This window comes from Thamnophis sirtalis, unplaced genomic scaffold, assembly GCF_051295495.1.
Source record: "Thamnophis sirtalis isolate CommonGarterSnake01/CBP01778 unplaced genomic scaffold, rThaSir2_p1.2 scaffold_3, whole genome shotgun sequence".
NCBI lineage: Eukaryota > Metazoa > Chordata > Lepidosauria > Squamata > Natricidae > Thamnophis > Thamnophis sirtalis.
The window spans coordinates 131577401-131598363 of record NW_028261383.1 but is presented as its reverse complement, the minus strand read 5'-3'; positions in this window follow the sequence as shown (position 1 = coordinate 131598363).

Sequence of the window (20963 nt, the reverse complement as noted above, 5' to 3'; positions counted from 1 at the left end):
ACACGCCCATCAATCAGGCACACCTATTGCTGTTACCATTCCATTTCATCGGCCATCTCCCACCTTCTTACACACACACACACACACACACACAAACGTCTACCCAGTCAGTCCAGCAGATCCTCCTCTGCTGCGCAGCTAAATCTAATCATTATTGCTCTGGTCCCGATTTCCAGGCCGGAGATCTACAAGGACGGGGGAGGGGGAGAGAGACTGAGCTGGTGGGTGGGAGGGAGAGAAACATTGTCCCTTCGGGGCCAAATTGGCCCCTGATGAGGCCCTTTGAACAGCACGCCCTTTTTTTTCATGCGCGAGGGTCTACCAGTAATCCCCGCTTCTCTCCGCCCCCCCTCCGTTTTTCCGCGTTCGCCTTTGCAAGGGGGGGGGAGCGAGAGTGGAAAACGAGCGAGGGACAAACGAGCAGGGGAGGGGAATGGCAGGCCCGTTTCCACCACTGAAGTCTGGTTGCCGAGATACGCGCGTACCAATCAGCGGGCAACAGCTCACCCGAGTCTCTCGCGCCGCTTCCTTATATGGTGCAGCTAGTCTGCAGGGCGCCCTGCTCATCACCATATAAGGGCATGAACCAAAATACAGTATCTACCTTGTTCTCGCTGCGCTCTAGCCTTCCTCCCGCCCCCGCGGCCCGCTCCGCCGGCTCCCTCCCTCTCCCTTCCCTTCCCCATCCCTAGATGAATTAAAGGCGATCGATGCCAGAGCGAAGAACAGCGGCCAAGAGTCCGGGTGCAGCTCCGTGCCCAGGCAGAGAGAGGGAGGGGAAAGGAGGGGAGGTGGCAGGCTGCAGTTTCTGCTGCCTCGCTGAGTCTGAGAAGACGTGGCCAGACACAGATGTTGCCGCCGCCCCCCTCCTCCTCCTCCCTCCCCTCCTTTTCAGGCTGCTGCAAATTTTCTTCTTGCTTATTAGGCAGCGATGCAAATGAACTGCACTGGATCTTCTCTTGCATTCAGTAATGGCTTTTGTTAAAAGGTTCTGAGCTTTTACTGCCAAAGCAGGAGAACAGAAGCGAGGGGGAGGGGACTATGGCTGCGGGTTCCTTCCTGCCGCAGTCACCTGGGTGTCCTTGGGAACCCCGGAGAGCTAGGAATCCCCGCATTTTAGAGGGTGGTCTCTTCTCACCCCCCCCCCAGATCTTCCCTAGGCGGGGGTCAAAAAGGAATAGATGCATCCACGCCAAGGGCGGCACGCGACAAGGAAAGAGGGCAGCGTATCTGCTCAGTTTAAGGGGTATGAAGAGGAGCGGCTGCTCTTCAAAGGAGGCGTGCCAAGGCGCATGCTTGTTTTGGAGTCCTCCCGTCTGAATGGCAGGTGGCTGATGGGGGGGAGCGAGCGGGAGAGGAGCTGGCTTTTGCCACGAGCATCCAGCAGTTTGAAATAAGGATGCTCTGCACATGCTCAGGGGTCCTTCGCTTTTCCCTTGCTCGGCTTTGTTTTACGCTCCAGGTTTCAGCTGCGCCAGCTTTTTTAGAAGCAAAGCTGGCGGTCTCCTGCCTGGCTTTAATTATGCCACAAATGACACGAAGGGAGGGGGCGGCTGGGCTACTCCAGAGCAGAGCATGGCGCGGGCTCCTCTCAGAGCCGCGGGGGAGGCGTTGCCGTCACACCTCTTTGCAGCTGTCAGATTCCAATTTATTCTTCCCTGCCTCCTCCCCGGGAGTTGACGTCAGCGAGCTGATGTACTGTGGATGGAGTGGGGGAGGCTCATTCAAATACACTGCAGCTTCTCCCCCCCCCTTCACAGCAGGGCTTTTTCACCCACGCCCGGGAAAAGGAGGGAGGACATGCGTGCCCCCGTACAATTATTCGGGTCCATTTCAAGTGCTCTTTCCTTCCCTCCTTTCCCCCATTTTTAATGCACAACTGGATTTTGCTGGCTCTTTCCAGAAACCAGCGGGGAAGACAATTCCCGAACGAATATGGCTCCGTAACGCAGACAAAATGGATCCAGACTTGGGGAGGGGGTGAGGGAAGGCGATCGCTAGCATCGGTCCTCTGTCATTGGCTGTCGTGGAGACTAGAAAACATACCCTCTTTTTTTTGCGAGGGAACACGCATGTTTATATTACTCGGCGGGCCTAACCGGCGAATTGGTGGGGGGGTGGGTGAGTGAGTGGGGGGGGGTGGCCGTCGTCACCAGGAACAAAAGGCGTTTTGTGGAGAGGCGTCCTTGCACTGCTGGCTGAGAGTGTCAGATAAATGGCCTCCTCCTCCTCCTTATCGGAACCGGGCGTTTCATTTGGATAACACGGGATTTCGCCTGTCCGGCTCGCGAGGTCCCGCTTCTAAGCGAAAGAGCCAAGCGTCCCTTTTTCTCGGGCGCTGAAAACGGGAGTGAGAAAATCTAATCAGTAAGATGAACAGGCGCAGAAAGAGAGGGAGGGAGCTATTTTTTAGGGCGGTTGTGAGAAAGCTGCGCCTCTACCTTTACTTCGGAAGAGTAGCCCATCCACGAGGATCTGCTCTGGTGTAAATGGCCCGAAGCATTCTGCAGCCCTCTGGGCTTCGGTTGCACTATTTCGTTGCGCTGCGTATCGCCTGATACGCTGCAGGGCGCTAAAACTGTAATATATCTTCCCTGATATTAATGTCATGGCAGCTAAAAATGGGCGAGTGGTTCCAGAGTGCCACTGCCACTGCGGCAGAAGTAGAAGCACAAGCACTGGGACCCAGAATGAATGGATGCGGACTTTACACCCCTGCCCGCTATTATTCTTAAGTACATCACCTTCGTTACTCTAAGTACAGCACCTTCGGACCCATAGCATAAGTGTACAAATGCATTCCCATCCCATCCCGTCTGTCCTCTCCCCCCCCCCCCGCCACCCGCGGACAACTAAGAATACGCCCAAACCTCTCCCGACCAGTTTCCTTAATCCCCATTGCATTTCTGCCCAGGGAGTGACAGCCTTAAGAAGAAGCCTCTTGGAACCTGCAGCCGCACAACCTGTTCTGCCAAAACTCACTTGATGCATTTGCTGTGGTGGCTGATGAATTAATAAAATAAATAAATAAACAGCCGAACAATCTGTTTCGGAACCCTGGCTACTTCTGCCTCACTAAAACGCAGTTATTGATTCTAGGCTTCCAGAAAAGAGGTAGGGGTGTTTGTGTGTGTGTGTGTGTGTGTCCACGCCCGAGTGAGACACGACAGGACACGACTAACCACGGGTAAAATCGATTAGAGCTGACTCAGTTCTTTATATATCGCCAGATTCTTTCTTCTCGTCCCAGAGTGAATCTTGACCACTACATATCTTTGACTCGCTTCCTTTCTCGAAATGATACAGGCACCGTCCTATGTCTACGAATCTTTAAATCTTTATATAAACATTTATTCTCACATTTTATTCTAATCCAAGGGCAGCTCGGAGCTGAAGCAAACGGCAGACACGGTCCAACAAGCTAAACTGAAGTCCCTTGGTATTGTATAGCCGCAATACACTATGGACCAAATGAAATTGATATTGTGTTCTATCACTCGCAAAGACAAAGAGAATGGGTGTTTGCTGTAAAAGTGCCCGGAAGTATCTTGCCATTCCCTGCCTACTTCAGTGCTAAGAAGTCCCATTTAATAGATTGGGATTTCTTCAGGCACTGGATTGCGCAGCGATAGAGGCAATCTTAAAGGATCTTCTGGCTATCGTGGAAGAGAATTCCATTGCACAAACACGATTTACTTCTCAATGAAAGTACATTGTGATGCGTATAATTAAGGTATAATTAAGGTAAACGAGGTTGACTTCAGCGGGCACTGAAAATCAGGAGCTACCTCTTCAGTCTCTGGTCTCATGGAATCGAGGTAATCCATACCTTATTGATTTAGGATGCAAAGAAAAGATAACCGAATGTTGACACATTGGTTAACAAGAGATTGGATTAGACAAGCTCTTGGCACGGGTATAGACCGTCCAGGGATTTCCAAGCAAAAGCAAGGGACCACCACACACGGGCTCTTGAAACCAGGCAGAGGGTTTGGGGTTTATGTTTGCAAAAAGGAGACACATCTCTGTGACTTACTATCGCAGACACCATTTCTAGTAGCACGGTGCCACCTATGGAATGCACCTGGAATTATCCTTTGCCACAGCGATCGTTCTTTCCCACTTTGGAAATCCTAAATCAGGGCAAGTGATACATTAGCGCTTGTTATCAAAAATCCAGGAAAAAGGGAAGAAACAATTAAAGCCGTTTTTGCCAAGGGTAATAATAGCCATTATATTAACAAAACGTATTGCCACGTTTTTAGAGCGCCCTTCAAATCTCCAGGTAACTTCTCAAATAACTTCTCAAAACGGTCCCTGAATACAGGAAAAGGAACTTTGTGTGAGGTCCTGGGTCTATATCTCCCACTACTCCAACCTGCTGCCTTCTATTTGTGGTGGGAGCCATTTCTCCGATCCTTCTGGCTTTCAGATTAGGCATTCTCAGAATGCTGAGCATTGTAGCAGGCAATCAGGAAGAGCAGCAGGTTGAGGAAGGTGCTTTTTCAACATCTGCTTCTGAGGGAGAGAGAAGTTACATTAGTTAAATTAGCTTTCTCCGCCTCTCCAGATATTTTGGACCACAGGACATATCCTCTATTTTCTAGCTGGCATGCATGGTGGCACCAAAGTGAGAAGACATTGTTGACCTACAGTAATGCCTTTCTGAAAATATAACTTCAACTTCAGAAGTATTTTTGACCTCCACACTCACTGGCAAATATTTGGATAAAGAAATTAGCTTTTGTGGGATACCCAGAGGGCTGAGTTTCACAACTCAAGGATCCTTGCTTCAAAATGTGTCTTGTTTCCTTGGTGGTCGTGCAGAGTTTCAAGGTGAGGAGCCTGGTCTCCAGAAAGGCTTTTTGGCCAGCACGTCTTCCTTTTGTAAAATAAATTTGGCATTGGGGAAAGAGAGGACACAACCTGTTGTTGCTAGTGTATGAGTAGTATATGAGTCAACTCAATCAGGAACTAGTTTCCAAAACAACATCGCGAAAATCCACTGAAACAGGGATGGGTACAATATTTACAACTACTGTCAGTTTGTAAACACCTCAGTCACAGAGTTTCCACACATTTTGATTTAAGTATTCCTCCCTCCCTCCCTTCTTTCTTTCTTTCTTTCTTTCCTTCTTTCCTTCCCTTCCTTCCCTGCCTTTCCTTCTTTCCTCCTTTCCTTCTTTCTTCCCTTCCCCTCCTTCCCTTCCTCCTTCCCTTCTCTTCCTTCCTTCCCTCCTTCCTTCCTCCTTTCCTTTCCTTTCCTTCCCTTCCCTTCCCTTCCTTTCCCAAGGCACCAACTAATTTAAAGACAGACGATTTGTGATGCCCACATGAATGGATCGCCTCTGAATCTTTAACTTAGGATAAAGTGTCCCTAAATTTAATGGGATATTTTTCATGCGCAGACAGGTGGAGGGAAGATAAAAATCAAATGGTGGCAGACTCTTTACCTGGAAGGGCTGGGTTATCAGTGCCTCCTTCCCACACATCCACATTCACCCCTGCAGTTCCTGAGAAGAGAAATCCTCTACTTTTCAACACACATACACACCCCAACGATTTCTCTGGGCGATTGTTGCCTCCCACCCTTCAACATGCCCCTTCCCTATTTATATTGTGGCGCACTGAAGTTTGCTGATTGGAAAGTTCCAGGAAGTCCAATGAGATTCAATCTCAGGACTGCAGCTTAAAATTTCTGGGGAAACTGCTTTCTAATGTTTGTCTCTTTCCTCCTGTTGTCCACTGTATCTCGCACACATGGGACCAATTTTTTTCCCTCTACTGGCCCAGCCAGGATTTTCCAAAGGGTTTTTGAATATTAACGTTCAACAGGATGAACTTTTCTGTTTGTTTTTCTCCTGAATCACAATGCAAAACATAAATCTCCAGACGGGAGCACCCAAGCAAAAAATCTGTTAGAGACCAAAGTCCAAAAACAGATGCGGAAGTTCGAATAGGTCCAGAAAACGCCCTCTTTTGGTTGACGTCACAAAAGCAGTTTCAGGCCTACGGAAGATCTCTCCCCCCCCCCCCCCTAGCGCGTCCGACCACATGCCCCACTGACTTGCCTCGGAGGACGTCTGCCCTAGGACGAAACGGGAAGATGCCCAACCATCTGCTACTTCCTTGATACTTTACACCTGAACACTGCAGTGTTCTGCAAATTTTCTTTAAAAACTTGACTAACAAAGCTTATTTTAGAAAGCACCTGTGCCGGATTCCACCGCATTCTAATTTTAAAGGAAGAAAGGATCTCAGAAAAGAACTTGGTGAGAATTCTCCACCCTGGTTCCCCTCCATGTTAGTGGGCTTATACACTCATAATCAACAGCCAAGCTGACTCTAGGACAGGCTCTGTATGGATTATGGGAATTGTAAATCTGATTAAACGGGAGAACACTATGTTGAAGATTGCTCCATTAAATTATTGCCCAGAAGGTGATTCTAAAAGTGAAGCAGGGCTTTTGCAGTGGGAAGAAGATCTCCTGTCTAAATCCTTTAAATTTCACCAGTTGCACATATGGGTCTTGATATCTGGGCACAGCATTAGCCTTCTCAGCTTGGGAAAAAGTGGAAGTTGGTTCAACAACTCTGGACAGCCACAAAGTTTGGCAGGTCTCTTCAAGGAAATACCAAGACCTTGAGGGTCACTTTAGAAGTGCATTCCCAAGCAAAAAAAAAATCCTTTTTTCTTTTTCTTTTTAAAGAAAGCCATGCTTCTGTCCTCCCACTGGCAAGGAAGAACGTCCATCTCAAACAGCTTGCAAAAAGCAGCATCGCTATGACATCTTATGGCTATGTGTGGATGCTGTCAGTTGAAAGGTCAAAGGTCCTTCTTGGTCTTTCTGGAAAGAAAGGGTATGTGTGTACATGCATCCATGCATCTGTACGCTGGGAAGCAATGTGTGTGCTCTCTTTGTGTAGGAACATGATGTAGTGTCTTTCCTACAATGAACCTCATGTAATGTCTTATGATGCAAGATTTCAAGAGAAAAAAGTTAGGATCATAATGCAGGTATAAGATAACTATATCATCCAATTTACCAGGGTCAGCATCTTGCAAACACTAAATTCTTACTTATTTTACCAGAGAAATAAGTCAAACTAGAGGCAGTGCTGTAAGCAAGCCACTAACCTCATGCCTCTTCTCTTCCTCCTTCCCACTACATAGGCACAGTCATAGGATAAGAATTACTGAAAGGGTAATAAATTGGTTTATGAGGCATGCCTAAATAAAGCTAGTTTAAAAAGTTGAGAAATATAGCACTATAAAATACTTATTAAATGGCTAGAACATGGAAAGGAACTCTAGTTCTCCAGGTGCTGTTGGCCTCCAGCTACCTACAAGTTCCTGTACTGTCAAACTTCCAAATAGCCTTGAGACTGAAAATGGAAGCCGGGCAACATTTTGGAGGTGGCAATGAGCTCAGTAGGCAGAGTTTTGCATGACACAAGAGAATCTGGGGTTGCTTCCAGGGGAAATAAATAGGACATAATAAGCTGACTTATGATGACTCTGATTGTTGTCTAGTTCCATAGAATCTGGATTGGGTAGCAGGAATCCAAAGTTTTAAACAGGAAATGCCAAGGCTTGGAGAGCAGATACTTCATTTGCAAAGTAAGTGCTCTGCCACTAAATTAGGGATTGTCCTATGAAATTAATTTGCTTTTTTTAAAAAGCTGCCATCCTAAATTCAATGTATAGAAAGTAAAAGCAAGGTGCTTCCCAAATTATGACCACTTCCTACAGCTTTCCCTGTGGTGATATGTTTGTATTCTTAAGTAGCTGTGGCCTAAGAATGCTTCCATTATAGAACTGTGTCAGTTCTAGTTCATCAGGAAGACCAGCTTGCCCAGAGCAGATATAAATACCCAAAATTCTCTATTAGCCCTTTCTGTCAGAAGCATTTCTCTTTGACCCTTTCCCCTTTTGCTAATCCATCTGTTTCTTCTAGAAGATCGCCACACTCTGTCTTTTTTTCTCCCTGATTCATCTCAAAGTATCCTTTCTGAGTTACAACAGTTGCTTGAAAAGTAAGATAAAAAGGTCCTGGAGCAATAACAAAGTCTTGTTAAGTCAAGCAAAATTGGGATCTGATAGAATGTTCATTCATTCCAAAATGCATAAATTTATGACGCAAAGAAGGAAAAACAGCAAGTAATCTTCTGTGTGTGCCACAAGATGAGTATTGTCAGCAGTGGAAACGGAGATCTTATGACTATTCCTAGTGCCTAGGCTTTAAATGAAAGAAAAGCATTGCAGAGATGGAATGTGAGATTCAGCACTGATCAAGGTTGGACTCGATGTTCTCCTTGAACCCTTTCAGTTCCAAAGTTCTAGGCAGCTATCATTTTAGAAGGCATATGCTGTAAGTTAATATCTGTTTTTTTTAATCTGCTGGGTAAAATGGGTTGGGTACATATTAATGAATATTCCCTGAGAATAGAATACAAGACTAATGCATCAGTGAGATACATTATAGGATGGCTGAGCTCTCTGGAAAAGGCTCTGGGAAAGGTGGAAAGAAAGAACAGAAGTAGATAACCAGAGCAAGATGGATGGACTATTAGTGACTATGAAAGACCTGAAGGACCAAGTAGGGACAGAACAACCTGGAGAAAAACCTGTCTATGTGGTGGCTAAGAGTCCATAACTGCTTGACCACACATAATCAATATCAATGAGAAGACTGCCTTCACTGCCCGTACTGGTTCGATGGTACAGGAACCTGTAGACATATATAAAACGGAGGTTTTCTAAGTCAATTTTGCACCGCGAAAGGATGCCTCCGCCACTCCGTTCTCTGGATCGCACCTCGCCCCTGCGACTTCATTAAGCGGCAGAAAAGGCCGGGAGAAAGTTCTTCGTTCTTTGCTTTTCCAGCGCTTGATTCGTTGTGCAAGTTAGTGATTGCTCCAGGAAAATCTGCCCATTTGTTCTTGAAAGCAGTGCTGCAGCGGTGGAGGTCGGGAGGATGTTGAGTTATTTATTTATATAGTGTCCGACTCGCTGGGTTGCAGGCGTGTCCCCGTGTCTCTTTCCTTCCCGCATCTCTTCAACTCCCAGCCGGTTCTGGTCCTCTGACTTGAAGCCAGCAAAAGTTTCGGTTATGAATCAAATGGAGCGGAGGTCGCTAGATCTCTCTACTCTAAATGGTTCCGCCAGAAAGAAGGGAAAGACTGAATTCTTCCTTCCCATTGCTAACCCCAGATAAGGACGTCAATCCAGAGATCTTCTCAGCCGCGGATATCTGCACCGGATACCTTCACCGACTCTCGCTTTCTCTCTCACCACCCCCATCCCTTATTCGACCTCTCCGATTGTTTTCCTCCTGGGGAAGCTTTGAATGCAAGGTGAGCGCTGCTCTAACAGAGATTTCAATTTGGAACTTCCAGAGGTTCAGCTCTACAGTCCCTTGCCAAGACCACTCCTGCTTTGCTCAGGAATTGCTTGCAGGGTTCAGAGGAAAAAGGGAGCAAAGGAAGCTAGGTAGGTGCTTGGGCCAGAAAGCGTACAGCTTGGAGATGACAAGGAACACCCCTCACTTGCCTGGCAAGGACCTGATGGTGGTGGGGACATCAACAAGTCCTGGTATGACTATCTTTCCTTGCTCCTGAGATGCCTGTGACATCATTGATATCCCCCCCCCCTAAAGCACAACACGGAGTGGTTTTAGCCCTTCCAAAAGAAAAGTAGTGAATGGGGGCTTGGGTGATGCAGAGCTAGGAGAAACTAACTTTTGAGGGATGCTTGAAGAGAAAGAGAAAGGATAAAGAAACTTGATGCTGTGAATAGAGCCACTCCAACTAGGAACTAATGGAGCAAACAAGCCAAATCTAAAAATTAGTGACTTACCATGATTCTTCTTGTTTCAGAATCAGGTGTTAGTGATGCTTTTTCAGAACAACTAAGGAATATCTGGCCCCTTGATAATACATAAGTTGTTTCCATTCAACAAGGTTACATATTGTTGAGTGAACCAAACAGTTTCCTGGGTTCATAGGAAACCCAAGCTTTTGCTTAGGCATTGATAAACCAAAAGAAGCTTTCACACTTAATAGTATGTGGAGATATATAATGGACTTCCCCCCCCCCCGAAATTTCATTTATTTTTTATTCTCTTACATACCATTTTAAGTATTCACTTACATAATTGTTATTCTTCTTTACATTTATCATTCTTATACATTTATTATTTCATTTAATAGGTTATAATATACAGTTTGGATTGCTTTGTTTACCATCTCTTCCTCCGGCTGTAACACCACCTTATTTCCCCTTTCTTTTCTCCCTCCATCCCTTCTCTACTTTCTTCCTTCCCCTTCCTTCTTCCCTTCCTCTTACTCCTACTCTTCCTCTTCCCCTTCCTACCCTCTCTCTTTCTCTTCCTCTCCCTTCCATCCTCCTCTCCTTACCTCTTTTCTCTTTTCCCTATCTTCCTCTCATCCTCTCATCCTCTCTCTTTTCTATTATTGTAGGTGTCTCTTTCAGGTCTCAGTTTATGTTATGATGGACTTTCCATGCCAATTAAAATTTTCATGAGAACATTCAACAGGTAAAGATTCTAGATTTTCAGGGCAGTGATGGGATAACTTCAAGTTTCTGAATTATGGCTTGTCAGGTAATTGTGGTTCAGCAGAAGTCTTGGTGAAGTAGAATAATGTCATAGCCAAGTAGTGGAGAGATACCCAGGCCTACTTGTGCTCCTGAACTTTTGTAAGGATTAAATACCACAGTAATTTCTAATATATTTCTTCTTGATTGAGTTGAACTAACCACCATCTCTTTACTTGTCAGTTACATAGCAACCTTCTTATAAATCCTAGGCCTATACTCCAAGATGAATTGTAGAAAGTCAATTTAAGTGCTTTTTATACTTCCCATTCTTAGGTGCAGGATATTCCTTTGGTGTGGAAGAATATCATGTCCACATGAAGCATGTGTGCTGGGTGTGTGTGTTAAAAGACAGGATCTCCGCCCATCTTCACTGCCTTGCTTAATGCACCTCCAATTTTCTCTTTCAAAAGGAAAATAAATTTTAGACTCTAGTCACACAGCTGTTGGTGGTTTCCTCTTCATCAGAAAACCAGGCAGCAGATGTGATGGTATTGAGGAAGGGGTACCTTTCAGGCATCTGAAGTGAGAATTCTCAATCAAGCTTGAAGAGAACTTGAAGGAATGAACTGTGCTCATTAGATAAGAGGTGGAGCAGATAACTGAAAAAATGGGATGGATAATCTCCAGCCAGCTGGAAAGAACCATAATTCCAATAAACCTCACTCAATCTGGTAAATTGGCCAAGGATTATAAGCACAGTACATTGAAGACAACTGTACAGCATCTAGTTGCCTTCCTATGACTCAGATACACACATAAAAACTTCGAGGCAAGTTTATTTAAAAAAATCAGTTCAGAGAGCTCAAACAAGGCTGGAATTCACTCTATACACAAACTAGTTTGAATTATAGTCATTGAAAGCAGTGAAATACCCAAGTGTGTACTGTATTTTGTATATGTACAGTATGTATGGGGGGTTATATATTCTATGCAGCCTATGTACTGTAAAGGTATACTTGATAGAGTATAGATATACAAAGAGGTGTGTGTGTGTGTGTGTGTGTCTATGTGTATGTGTGATTCTAATAACTAACTCTTATTCAGTTCAGAATTTTGGGGTATTAATGTTATAGAGTTCATAATATGCACATACTATACATTATTTCACTGTATAGTCATATTTGTAACAAAATGGAAGAATTTCTAATCAGAATATTGGCATCTCAAGGTGAGGAGAAAAGAAGAAAGGAAATCTATGATTTAAACTCTCTCTCCCTCCCCCCTCCCTCTTTCTCTCATGGTAGCCATTGGATGGCTTTCTTTTAAAACCCATTTAATTCACTTGCTCTCCTTTCACCCTTGGCCTCTGATGCAAGAGGAAGCCCCATGAACTTGGGTTTCCCCTTCAACAACTGTAGTTGACTGAATTTAACTTGGAGAAATGCAGAGGGCCTTTGTGCAAAACTGAAGGAAGCGCACTGGTGTGTTTAGAAGAAGGTAATCTCTCAAGACCTGAACTGGATGCTTACTGTCCCAATCCATTTCCTAGACTTGCTGAGCTACATCTACCATCATTCACTAAGCTGGATGAGGCTGGTTATTCAATGTTGTAAAGAGATCTGATTAAAGATGGGATGGTAGAAAACATCAGAACTCACCCAACAGTACTGGAAGGCAACAACATTGTTTTGTCCTGTAGTGTGTTTGAGAGAGGGGGGGAGGGAGGGGGGAGAGATCCATTTCTATTAAATTTTCAGTATGTGGGTTGGAGGTGGGAGTAGGAAAGCGATGTTCAATTATTAGATTCTTCTCCCATGCTATATTCCTTCAAACACTCTTTTCTCCAGTTCTGCCAGAGTCAGGGTTTTTCCTGCGTTTCTCTTTGAAATAAATGTGGGCTACAGGAAAGGCGTTGTCTTTCTTTATTCAAGCCAGGGAAGAATAGGTTAGATGGCATCAACCTCTCACTTTGAGTGACATTGTTGGCTTATGCAGGTCTGTCTGAAAGGGAATGGCCTGACTTCAGGAATAGGGTGTAGAATAAATAATTTGCATACAGAAGATAGATCCTACATCCCCTCCCTGGTATCTTTGGCAGGCGGGGAAAGACTTCCACTAACACTCCACAGAGTGGCTGCTCCAGTTTTAGAGAGAAGGCTTTCCAAGATAAATCTACTTGGAGGCACCAGACCAGGAGCTTTTGCTCCTCAGAAAATGTGTTGCAATGCTATATTAGGAACCTCCTTCCTTAGCAAGGGGTTCTATACAAAATAAATCTTCAAAAAAACCCTTACATATCTTACATTAATATTTGCAAAGACACACACACACACACACACACACACACACACACACGTACATATCTTCTATATACATACACTCTATCTATCTATCTATCTATCTATCTATCTATCTATCTATCTATCTATCTATCTATCTATCTATCTATCTATCTATCACAGATACACTATATTGCCAGATACACTATATTGCCAAAAGTATTCGCTCACCCATCCACATAATCAGACTCAGTTGTGAGCAAATACTTTTGGCAATATAGTCTCTCTCTCTCTCATATATATATATATATATATATATATATATATATATATATATATATATATATATATATATATATATATATATATATATATATATATATATATATATATATATATATATATATATATATATATATATATATATATATATATATATATATATATATATATATATATATATATATATATATATATATATATATATATATAAATAGATCGGTGATGTAAGGGAGAAGACGTACCATTGCCCTGTTCCATTATAGGGATTACAACCAGCTACCCGACATAACACGAAAGAGGATTTAGCCACAATTCCGCGGGGGCGGGGGAAAGAAAGAAGAGCAGTAGCAACAGCCAGTAGGCAGTCCTCCGCCAGCCAATAAACAACCAGCTGTGAGTTTATTGGTCCAGCGCCTGCGAGGCGCAGAATCAGTGGTGACTCCATTTCCTTGTTTTTTTTCCCTTCCTTCTTTTAATTATTATTATTTTCCTCCAAAGCGCCGGACGTTAACTATGGCTAAACGTTCAGCTACACTTCCCTGCTTTGGAAGAATGCAAGGTGGAAGGAAATAAAGGTTTACTGTATTTCCATTTTTTACTTGAACGTCAGTCTTTACCTTCCTGCACAATACAAAAGGTTGAAGGCTTGGCTTCCACGCGTGTGGGAAATCACCCTTTCCGCAAAATATGTAAAATATTTCCTATATATATAAATATATCTGGGAAAAGGAAAAAGACTGGATGAGAGAGCGCGATGCGAATGCCGGCTGTCCTGCGCTTCTGAACTACAGCCTTATCTGGCTGACTAGCGAGCTTTGGAAAACTTCGCCGCTAGTGATTTATGACCTCTTATATCCTGTCAATTGTCAATCGGCAGGGAAAGCCTGCGCTATCTCTGCGAGAGAGGAGACTCGGCAGCGGAGTGCTTGTCCCATAAGCGAGTCAATTCATTTCTCAGCCGCTGCCTGATGTTTGGATACTAAGACAAATGGGACGCAGTAGGTGGATGGGGCGCAAGGGCTCGCGTTTCTTAGAGGGATGATAAAACACACGTAGTTGACATCTTTCTCTTTTTAAAAAAAAAGAACCTCCACAAGGTTAGCTTTGACTGAAATGTGTATTAGATCTAAAACCAGAGGAGTTAAAATATAAGCCTTAAGTAAAGCTAAACCTCCCCATCTATGCTCTTCACGCTCTGCGATCATTTATTTGAAAGGTAGTTATATTGAACTGAACAGGGCTTACCATTACGTTATCTGAATAGAGATATATACCTTTTCACTTCTAGTATGGACGAATCTTTTATTCGGCGCTGCGATCTGAGCAAACGCTTGAAAATCCCTTTAAATCATTAGTCCAGAAGAAACCTATTTAGAAAGTAGATGTGATCTAGATTGATAGAGTCACGCGTGTCTAGCTGGATGGTATCTGGAACATTACTTGATGGTTCAGAATCTCTGTCCCAATTGCTTTCGGGGAGCAGCTCATTTCTAATGGCGGTTATTCACACGTCAATATTTTGGCCACCAAAGGAGAAGAGAGGACTTACTGGAGAACACTCTGACGTTGGGAAAGATAGAAGGCAAAAGGAGAAGGGGACGGTAGAGGAGGAAATAGATAGTGTCATGGATGCAGTGGGCATGAATGTTGGCAAACTCCTTGTGACATTAGAGGACCGGGGTGTGTGTTTGAGGTGCTATGGCCCATGGGATCGCTAAGTCGCGCGACTTAGCACCTGAACAACAAAGTTACACCTTCAGCCAGTTAATTGAGAGTGAAGGGGAATCCCATTCCTCAGTCTCTTTTCCATCTCTTCACAAACGGAGCTCTAGAGACCTTATGGTGGACAGTGGGGCATTTTGTAACCTTGATTCCTGCTACACGATCAGAACAAAACTGTAGCGGTTCTATTTTGCGGGTAAAGCAGGCGAATGGCAATATTAGGAGCGCAACGCTCCACAGCCCAGACTGTGACCGGATTCAAGATTGAGCTATTCGGGGGAAAGTCGGACCCGGACGTCGAAGCGGTAGAGAAAGAAGGAGGACTTCCCCGTCGGTGGATTGCAGTGTAGGCATCCTCTGCAACAGCGCGAAGTTAAGCCTTGCTGCATCGGAAGGAACCCCAGCCGAAACAACCTTGAGCCCCAAACAACAGGAAGGGACTTCCTTAAACCGGTGGTCTGCAGCAGCGCGGCGGCGCGGGGTATATCCACCCCGTCTAGAAGGCACTGTGTTTGGGAAGATAGGTGAAGTGATCATAATCTCTCAGGAATCACCACCAATCCTTCCTACAGACTGATTCCCCACCTTCGGGACAACGGGGACCTTAAGCTGTACGACCCTCGCTCTCCCGCTGATGTGTGTCTTCCAAGTCCTCCGCCCAGTCCCAGAAAGGTCAGCGACGTTTCATTGTCTCCGGCAGACAGAAGATCTGCTTGGCAACAGCTATCCCAGGGCTCAGCCTTGCGTGTCTTCTCTCATCTGTTCCGCAGCCTCTTCTTTCCTGATCCCATCTCCCCTGGTTTTCCTTTCCTTTTTTTGGCTTTCGTTTTCCCTTCTGGAGCAGCCAACGGCGCTGATGGGATTGGACAGACACCACCCGACTCCCAAACAGCAGCGATTTTTGGGCAACTTAGGCAGAACTTCACTTGCCATTAAGTCTGCCACTTGCTAAAGAGCGAATGGGCACCACTGGAGGACTTACTAAAGCTATGACCACCCACCAGCGGGGAAATCGGCGGGGGGGGGATGCACTCCAATGATTCTGGAAGCTTCTGGTGAAAAAGAGTACTCAGCCTGGATTAATGGGAAAGGAAGTGACCTTAGAGTCATCAAAAGACATCCAAAATATTTGGTCCCCAATGGTGGTGTTTACAGGACAACATTTCTATACTTAGCCAGAGTTATTTAACTCACAGGCTATACAGGAAGGATAATACGCTCACCTGGTTTGTTATTCACACAGTGTGCTTACATTGATCCCTGAATCAAGTAACTGAACAAAGTAGGTTTCCTTTGTACAACCCACTAAACCCTTCATAAACATCAAGATTGAGACTAATCAAGTTTAAAACACTGTGAGAGAATTATAGGATTAAGCAAGTTACATGAACACAGCTGCTGTCAACCAGCTTCCTTGCCATTTGCAGACCATATACACAGCAACAGATCTGTTTAAATCCACCGTCTTTTCAAACTGAAGAGCTAATGAGCAGGAGGGCAACAGGATTATGATTACTACAATCATCCTAACAAAGGAATCGATGGTCATAGTCCCTTCTTTGAAGAGGCTGAGCCATGGGATTATGGACCTAAACCCTGAATCTAAAACATCTTCATTTGGAAAGGGCCAGCCTCAATTTGCCATTCAGAACAAGCCAGCAGCTTTAGGGTTTCTTAGCAGGATAAGTCTTCCACCTAAGGCCTTGGGACAGTAGAGGAAGGCCTGAGGTTGTGTGAGAAGGTCCAGGAAAAATCACAATTATTAACTTGCCCACTTCAGACAGATACCTATCTATTTATTCCCTACCAACTACGAAATCTGTAAATCAAAAACTTTTATCAGTATTATCAGTTGGTATTTAACCTAACTTTTGGTGAGATATTGTATCTAACAATATGTCATTGCTGGGATATATATTGGCAACTATACAAAATTATGAAAATTGGAAACCAAGAAAGAAGATATTACGATTCGCTATGGTAAAACTAAATCTGGATTAAGAACAAATTGAATATATCAGGGAGAGATCAGGGAGAAACTTCTGGCTCTTTCATCCTTCTGTGGTTTAAATCTTCAACAGAAGCTTCATCACTTTGGTTGATTTTTTTCTTGCACCCAATTCTGAGTGGGGAGTTTCAGATTTCTGCTGCTCTAATCAAAATCTTATCTGAACTTTAAAAAAACTTAATGGCTTTGACCTGATTAGCACTTGAGCACGAAGCTACCAGGACAACCCAGGTTTGTAGTCAGACTGTGAAGATGAAGATACACCCAAAGACAAAGGCCAATTATATGTTACTCTTGCCAAGAAACTTGCCTGGATGTGTCCATGTAGGCATCATAAAACTAGTTCCCCTGAAACTGCCCTTTTAGCCTACATATGTATGACTGAGCTAGAGATTATGCTAATTGTCATCTAACACACTTATAGAGCAGCAGGTTAAAGGGGGGATATTTTGATATCTAGCCCTGGTAACTAGTGGGCAGAGATAATTAGATCACAGCTTTCTTTGAGCCCAGAACGTTTGGTGGTAGCAAGTAGGATGAGAAACTTGCTGGTACTTCCCTTCACTAGAAGAAAGAGCCAATTGGAGAACCTTATATCTCCCTTATTGTCCCTTGGTTGTCCTGTTTATAGATGTCCTTGGTACCCATTAACTTTTCTTATCCCCTCAGACTGAGGCTCCCTAACTCCAGCTCCTTCATTAAAACTAAAAGTAATGTGATTTGGGCCTGATAAGAGGCTTCAGGTCAAGCTTGATTGGTGGAGACTACAGGGTCCACGCAATCTTATTAGCAGGAGAGAATTTACCATTGTTTTCTTCCATGCCTACACTAGGAATCTCTTGTCATCAAAGGTGATGGCAGTCACTAGTTCAGATAGTTTTAAAGGGGACAAAAAAAGTTGAGAGCTCCTGGCTTTCACCCACTACTAGATTGGACAACTGTTTGCTGCCTTTTTAAATCAAAGGGAGCAGTTCTTAATTGCCAGCTACTGTGGGGTGTGTTTGTGCTTGTGGGTTTGCAAGAGAGGTTATCCTCATTTTTCAGAGATTCCAGAATGAACTTGATTGGTCAGTCTGGAATACAGAAGACTGGAATACATGACTCTTGATTCCTTATTCTTTCTCCTTCTTATAAATACACAGATGATGTTCTTTTGGTAATTGATTATGGTGTCTGCCATAAACCATAGTCTGTTATAAACAACAAAGGCTAACAGATTTGGTTAGAACTAATAAACCTGATTATGGTTTAGTGCTATGTATCAACCTTCCCATAGGCCTTAGAACTATTTCCAGTGCTGAAAGGCCTCCTAAATCAAAGGCAGCATCAATAACGTGAATGTATCTACAATGAAAGTTTAGGACAGATTTTCTAGCAGTTGCATTCAAACAATGTGCTGAATTTAATTTGTGATACCCCCCCCCCCCCACACACTGTTTTGCTTTTTTTTGTGATTTTGTAGTAGAAGCTGAGTTCATCTGGTTATTTTATGGTTCAGCGTGTTAGGTGGGTCCAAAAATTAGGTCCTTTTAGTAAGTGTGTGAACAACGCCTGTCAGTCTTTCTAGTACTAACCAGCACAGTTTAGGAAGCTGGCCCAATTTCATTCCATAAGAAATACATTGAAGTAATTGTGATTGGTCAAAGAACCTGAGCCGAGACTCCAGGTAAAATTAAGGTTAGGAGGAATCTACCTGGCGTTACTATCACAGATTGATTGCAAGAAAGAGGGGAGGGGAATCTTTGTCTCTCTTCCTTTTCTCAGGTTCGTACAGGATCCCAAGAATTAATAGTCCCGGTGGTGCTGAATAAGATCACCTCATCTGCTCCTCTTCCCAATGAAGGATCAAGGACAGTCGTTATACGATGGGTTATCTCTGCTATCTACAGCGGGGTAGGAGTCAGGCAAAGAAGGCGATTGAATCGAGAGGGGTGGGTGGGTGGAAAATACGGACTGAGGATGTGGTCAGTAAAAAACTTTTGCGAAGTTGGCTTTGCGGAACCCCTTCGCTTGGCTTCCTACGGGTGTTTTCCACCAGATCGAGAGATGGCACACAGCAGAATGCTATCAGGGCCGGACACTTTTGAGCCAGGCGAGAAGCCGCAGCTGCTTTGTCCACGTGCCGTGCTTCTATCATTTGCACATAGACACACAGGCACACACACTCGTTTCGCCGGCTCACTTGCAGACTGAGCGGCTGACAGATTGAGAGGCACGAACCGTATTTATTGGCTTAGACGCGCCGTTTGTTCTCATAATTCACCGCTCTATTATTCATAATTCAATACTAGTTTAAAGGTTTTTTTTTAACACGAGCGTTTATACAAGCCCCCCTCCCTTCGCTTGACGTCAGCCGCCAGCAAGAAGATTCACAATCAAGATAGGTTAACTTTGGGATTATTTACTCTGACCTCGCTGCCGTTGTTCGCATCAGTCCCTTCATTACCTGACTTGAGTCGTTTGCTGAAAAGAAAAGGAATCGAGTGTTAGTTAGCCCAGAAGGAGCCGGAGTTGGGATGGCGGGGGTCAGACTGACTTTGGCGAGCTGGGCACTTGCCTTCCACCTGGGTTCACCTGAGGAGCGCTTCCGACCTCGCTGTTCCTAAAGCAGGTTTTGACCTTGGCCCATGCCCTTTCAAAGGTTGGAGGGTTAAACACCATGCTTTGGTGCACAGAAAGAAAACATGCTGTGCATGAAAGCTGGTCACAGTCTATCCCCGGTCATTTCAACATGGACACTCCTAGGCTCGCTGGTACAGGGCCAGAGTAAAACTTTACAAGCTCTTCTATCAACACGTGGTCAACTATGGATTGTTTTAGTGTGTGTGTGTGTGTGTGTGTGTGTGTGTGTGTGTCCCCCTATTACTTAATGGCTTGTTGGTGATAGGAAAAGACCAAAGGAAGATCTGGCAAGCAGGGTGCCTGGCAAGGGAGCAGATATTGCTGTATCAGGGGCCAAAGTTTGCACTGGAGCATGTCTTCCCTTCCCCAGCTATTACTACAGGTAGTCCTTGACTTACAACAGTTCATGGAATGACTGTTCAAAGTTACAGTGGCAGTGAAAAAAAATGGACTTATGGCCATTTTTCTTACTTATGACCATTGCAGCATCCCCAAGGCTACGTGATTTACATTTGGAGGCTTGACAATTGACTCACATTTATGATGGTTGCAGTGTTCCAGAGTCAGATGATCTCCTTTTGCGACCTTCTGATAAGCAAAGTCAATGGGGAAGCCAAATTCAATCAACAACCCTGTTGCTAATTTAAAATATGCAGTGATTCACTTAAAGGTGGCAAGAAAAGTCGTAAAACCGGGCAAAACTCACTTAACAATTTTCTCACTTAACATAAACTTTGGGCTCAATTGTGGTCGTAAGTTGAGGACTACCTTTACTATTCATACTCGGCAAAGAAGCAATATACAGTGCGGACTGTTTGTTGTCCCTTCTATTCCCCATTCCGATTACATTTTCCTTCCTTTTTAAAAAGACTTTTCCATCTTGATCCCGTAAGGAGGTGTGTGTAAATGTCTGAATTTCACAGAACCTTTTCTCCCTCTAGGTGTTAAATGGTCCCCGATTGCTAAATTTGGACATCTTTTTCTCTGGGGAGAAGGCTGCTGTCCCTTATTTTGTCGTTGGGGACGAGGTCAAAACCGATCGTGCCCCTCCGCCAGTATATAGCAATTGCTCCTAGTCGGGCTTTAATGGAGTGACCTCGGGCCACGGAGCCGGCAACCCACCAACGCGCATTCTCTCCGAGCCGGGCTGGCGCGCAGGCGCGCAGCACCGATCTCCGCGGAGACTCGTTTCCTGGCTGAAAGAGCAGGTCCTCCCGCCGCGCTTTCCGCCGCAGGACCGGGAGATTTTTCCCTTCCTCCCCCCGTTGCTCCTAGACACGCGGGTTCCATAGGCTGGCGTCCCTCTCAAGGGGCAGGTGGCTGGAGAGAGATTCGGCAGGCGGCCCTCATCCATTCCCACCGCGACTGTCTCTGGCCAAATGGTTTTTCCCGGTGCCAGGCAGGGAGGCGATCCCAGGATGAAAGCGTAATCCGGCAGCTGCTCTCTGATTCTCCCGAGCTCTAGCACTTTCCCGTCCTCGGTTTCGGC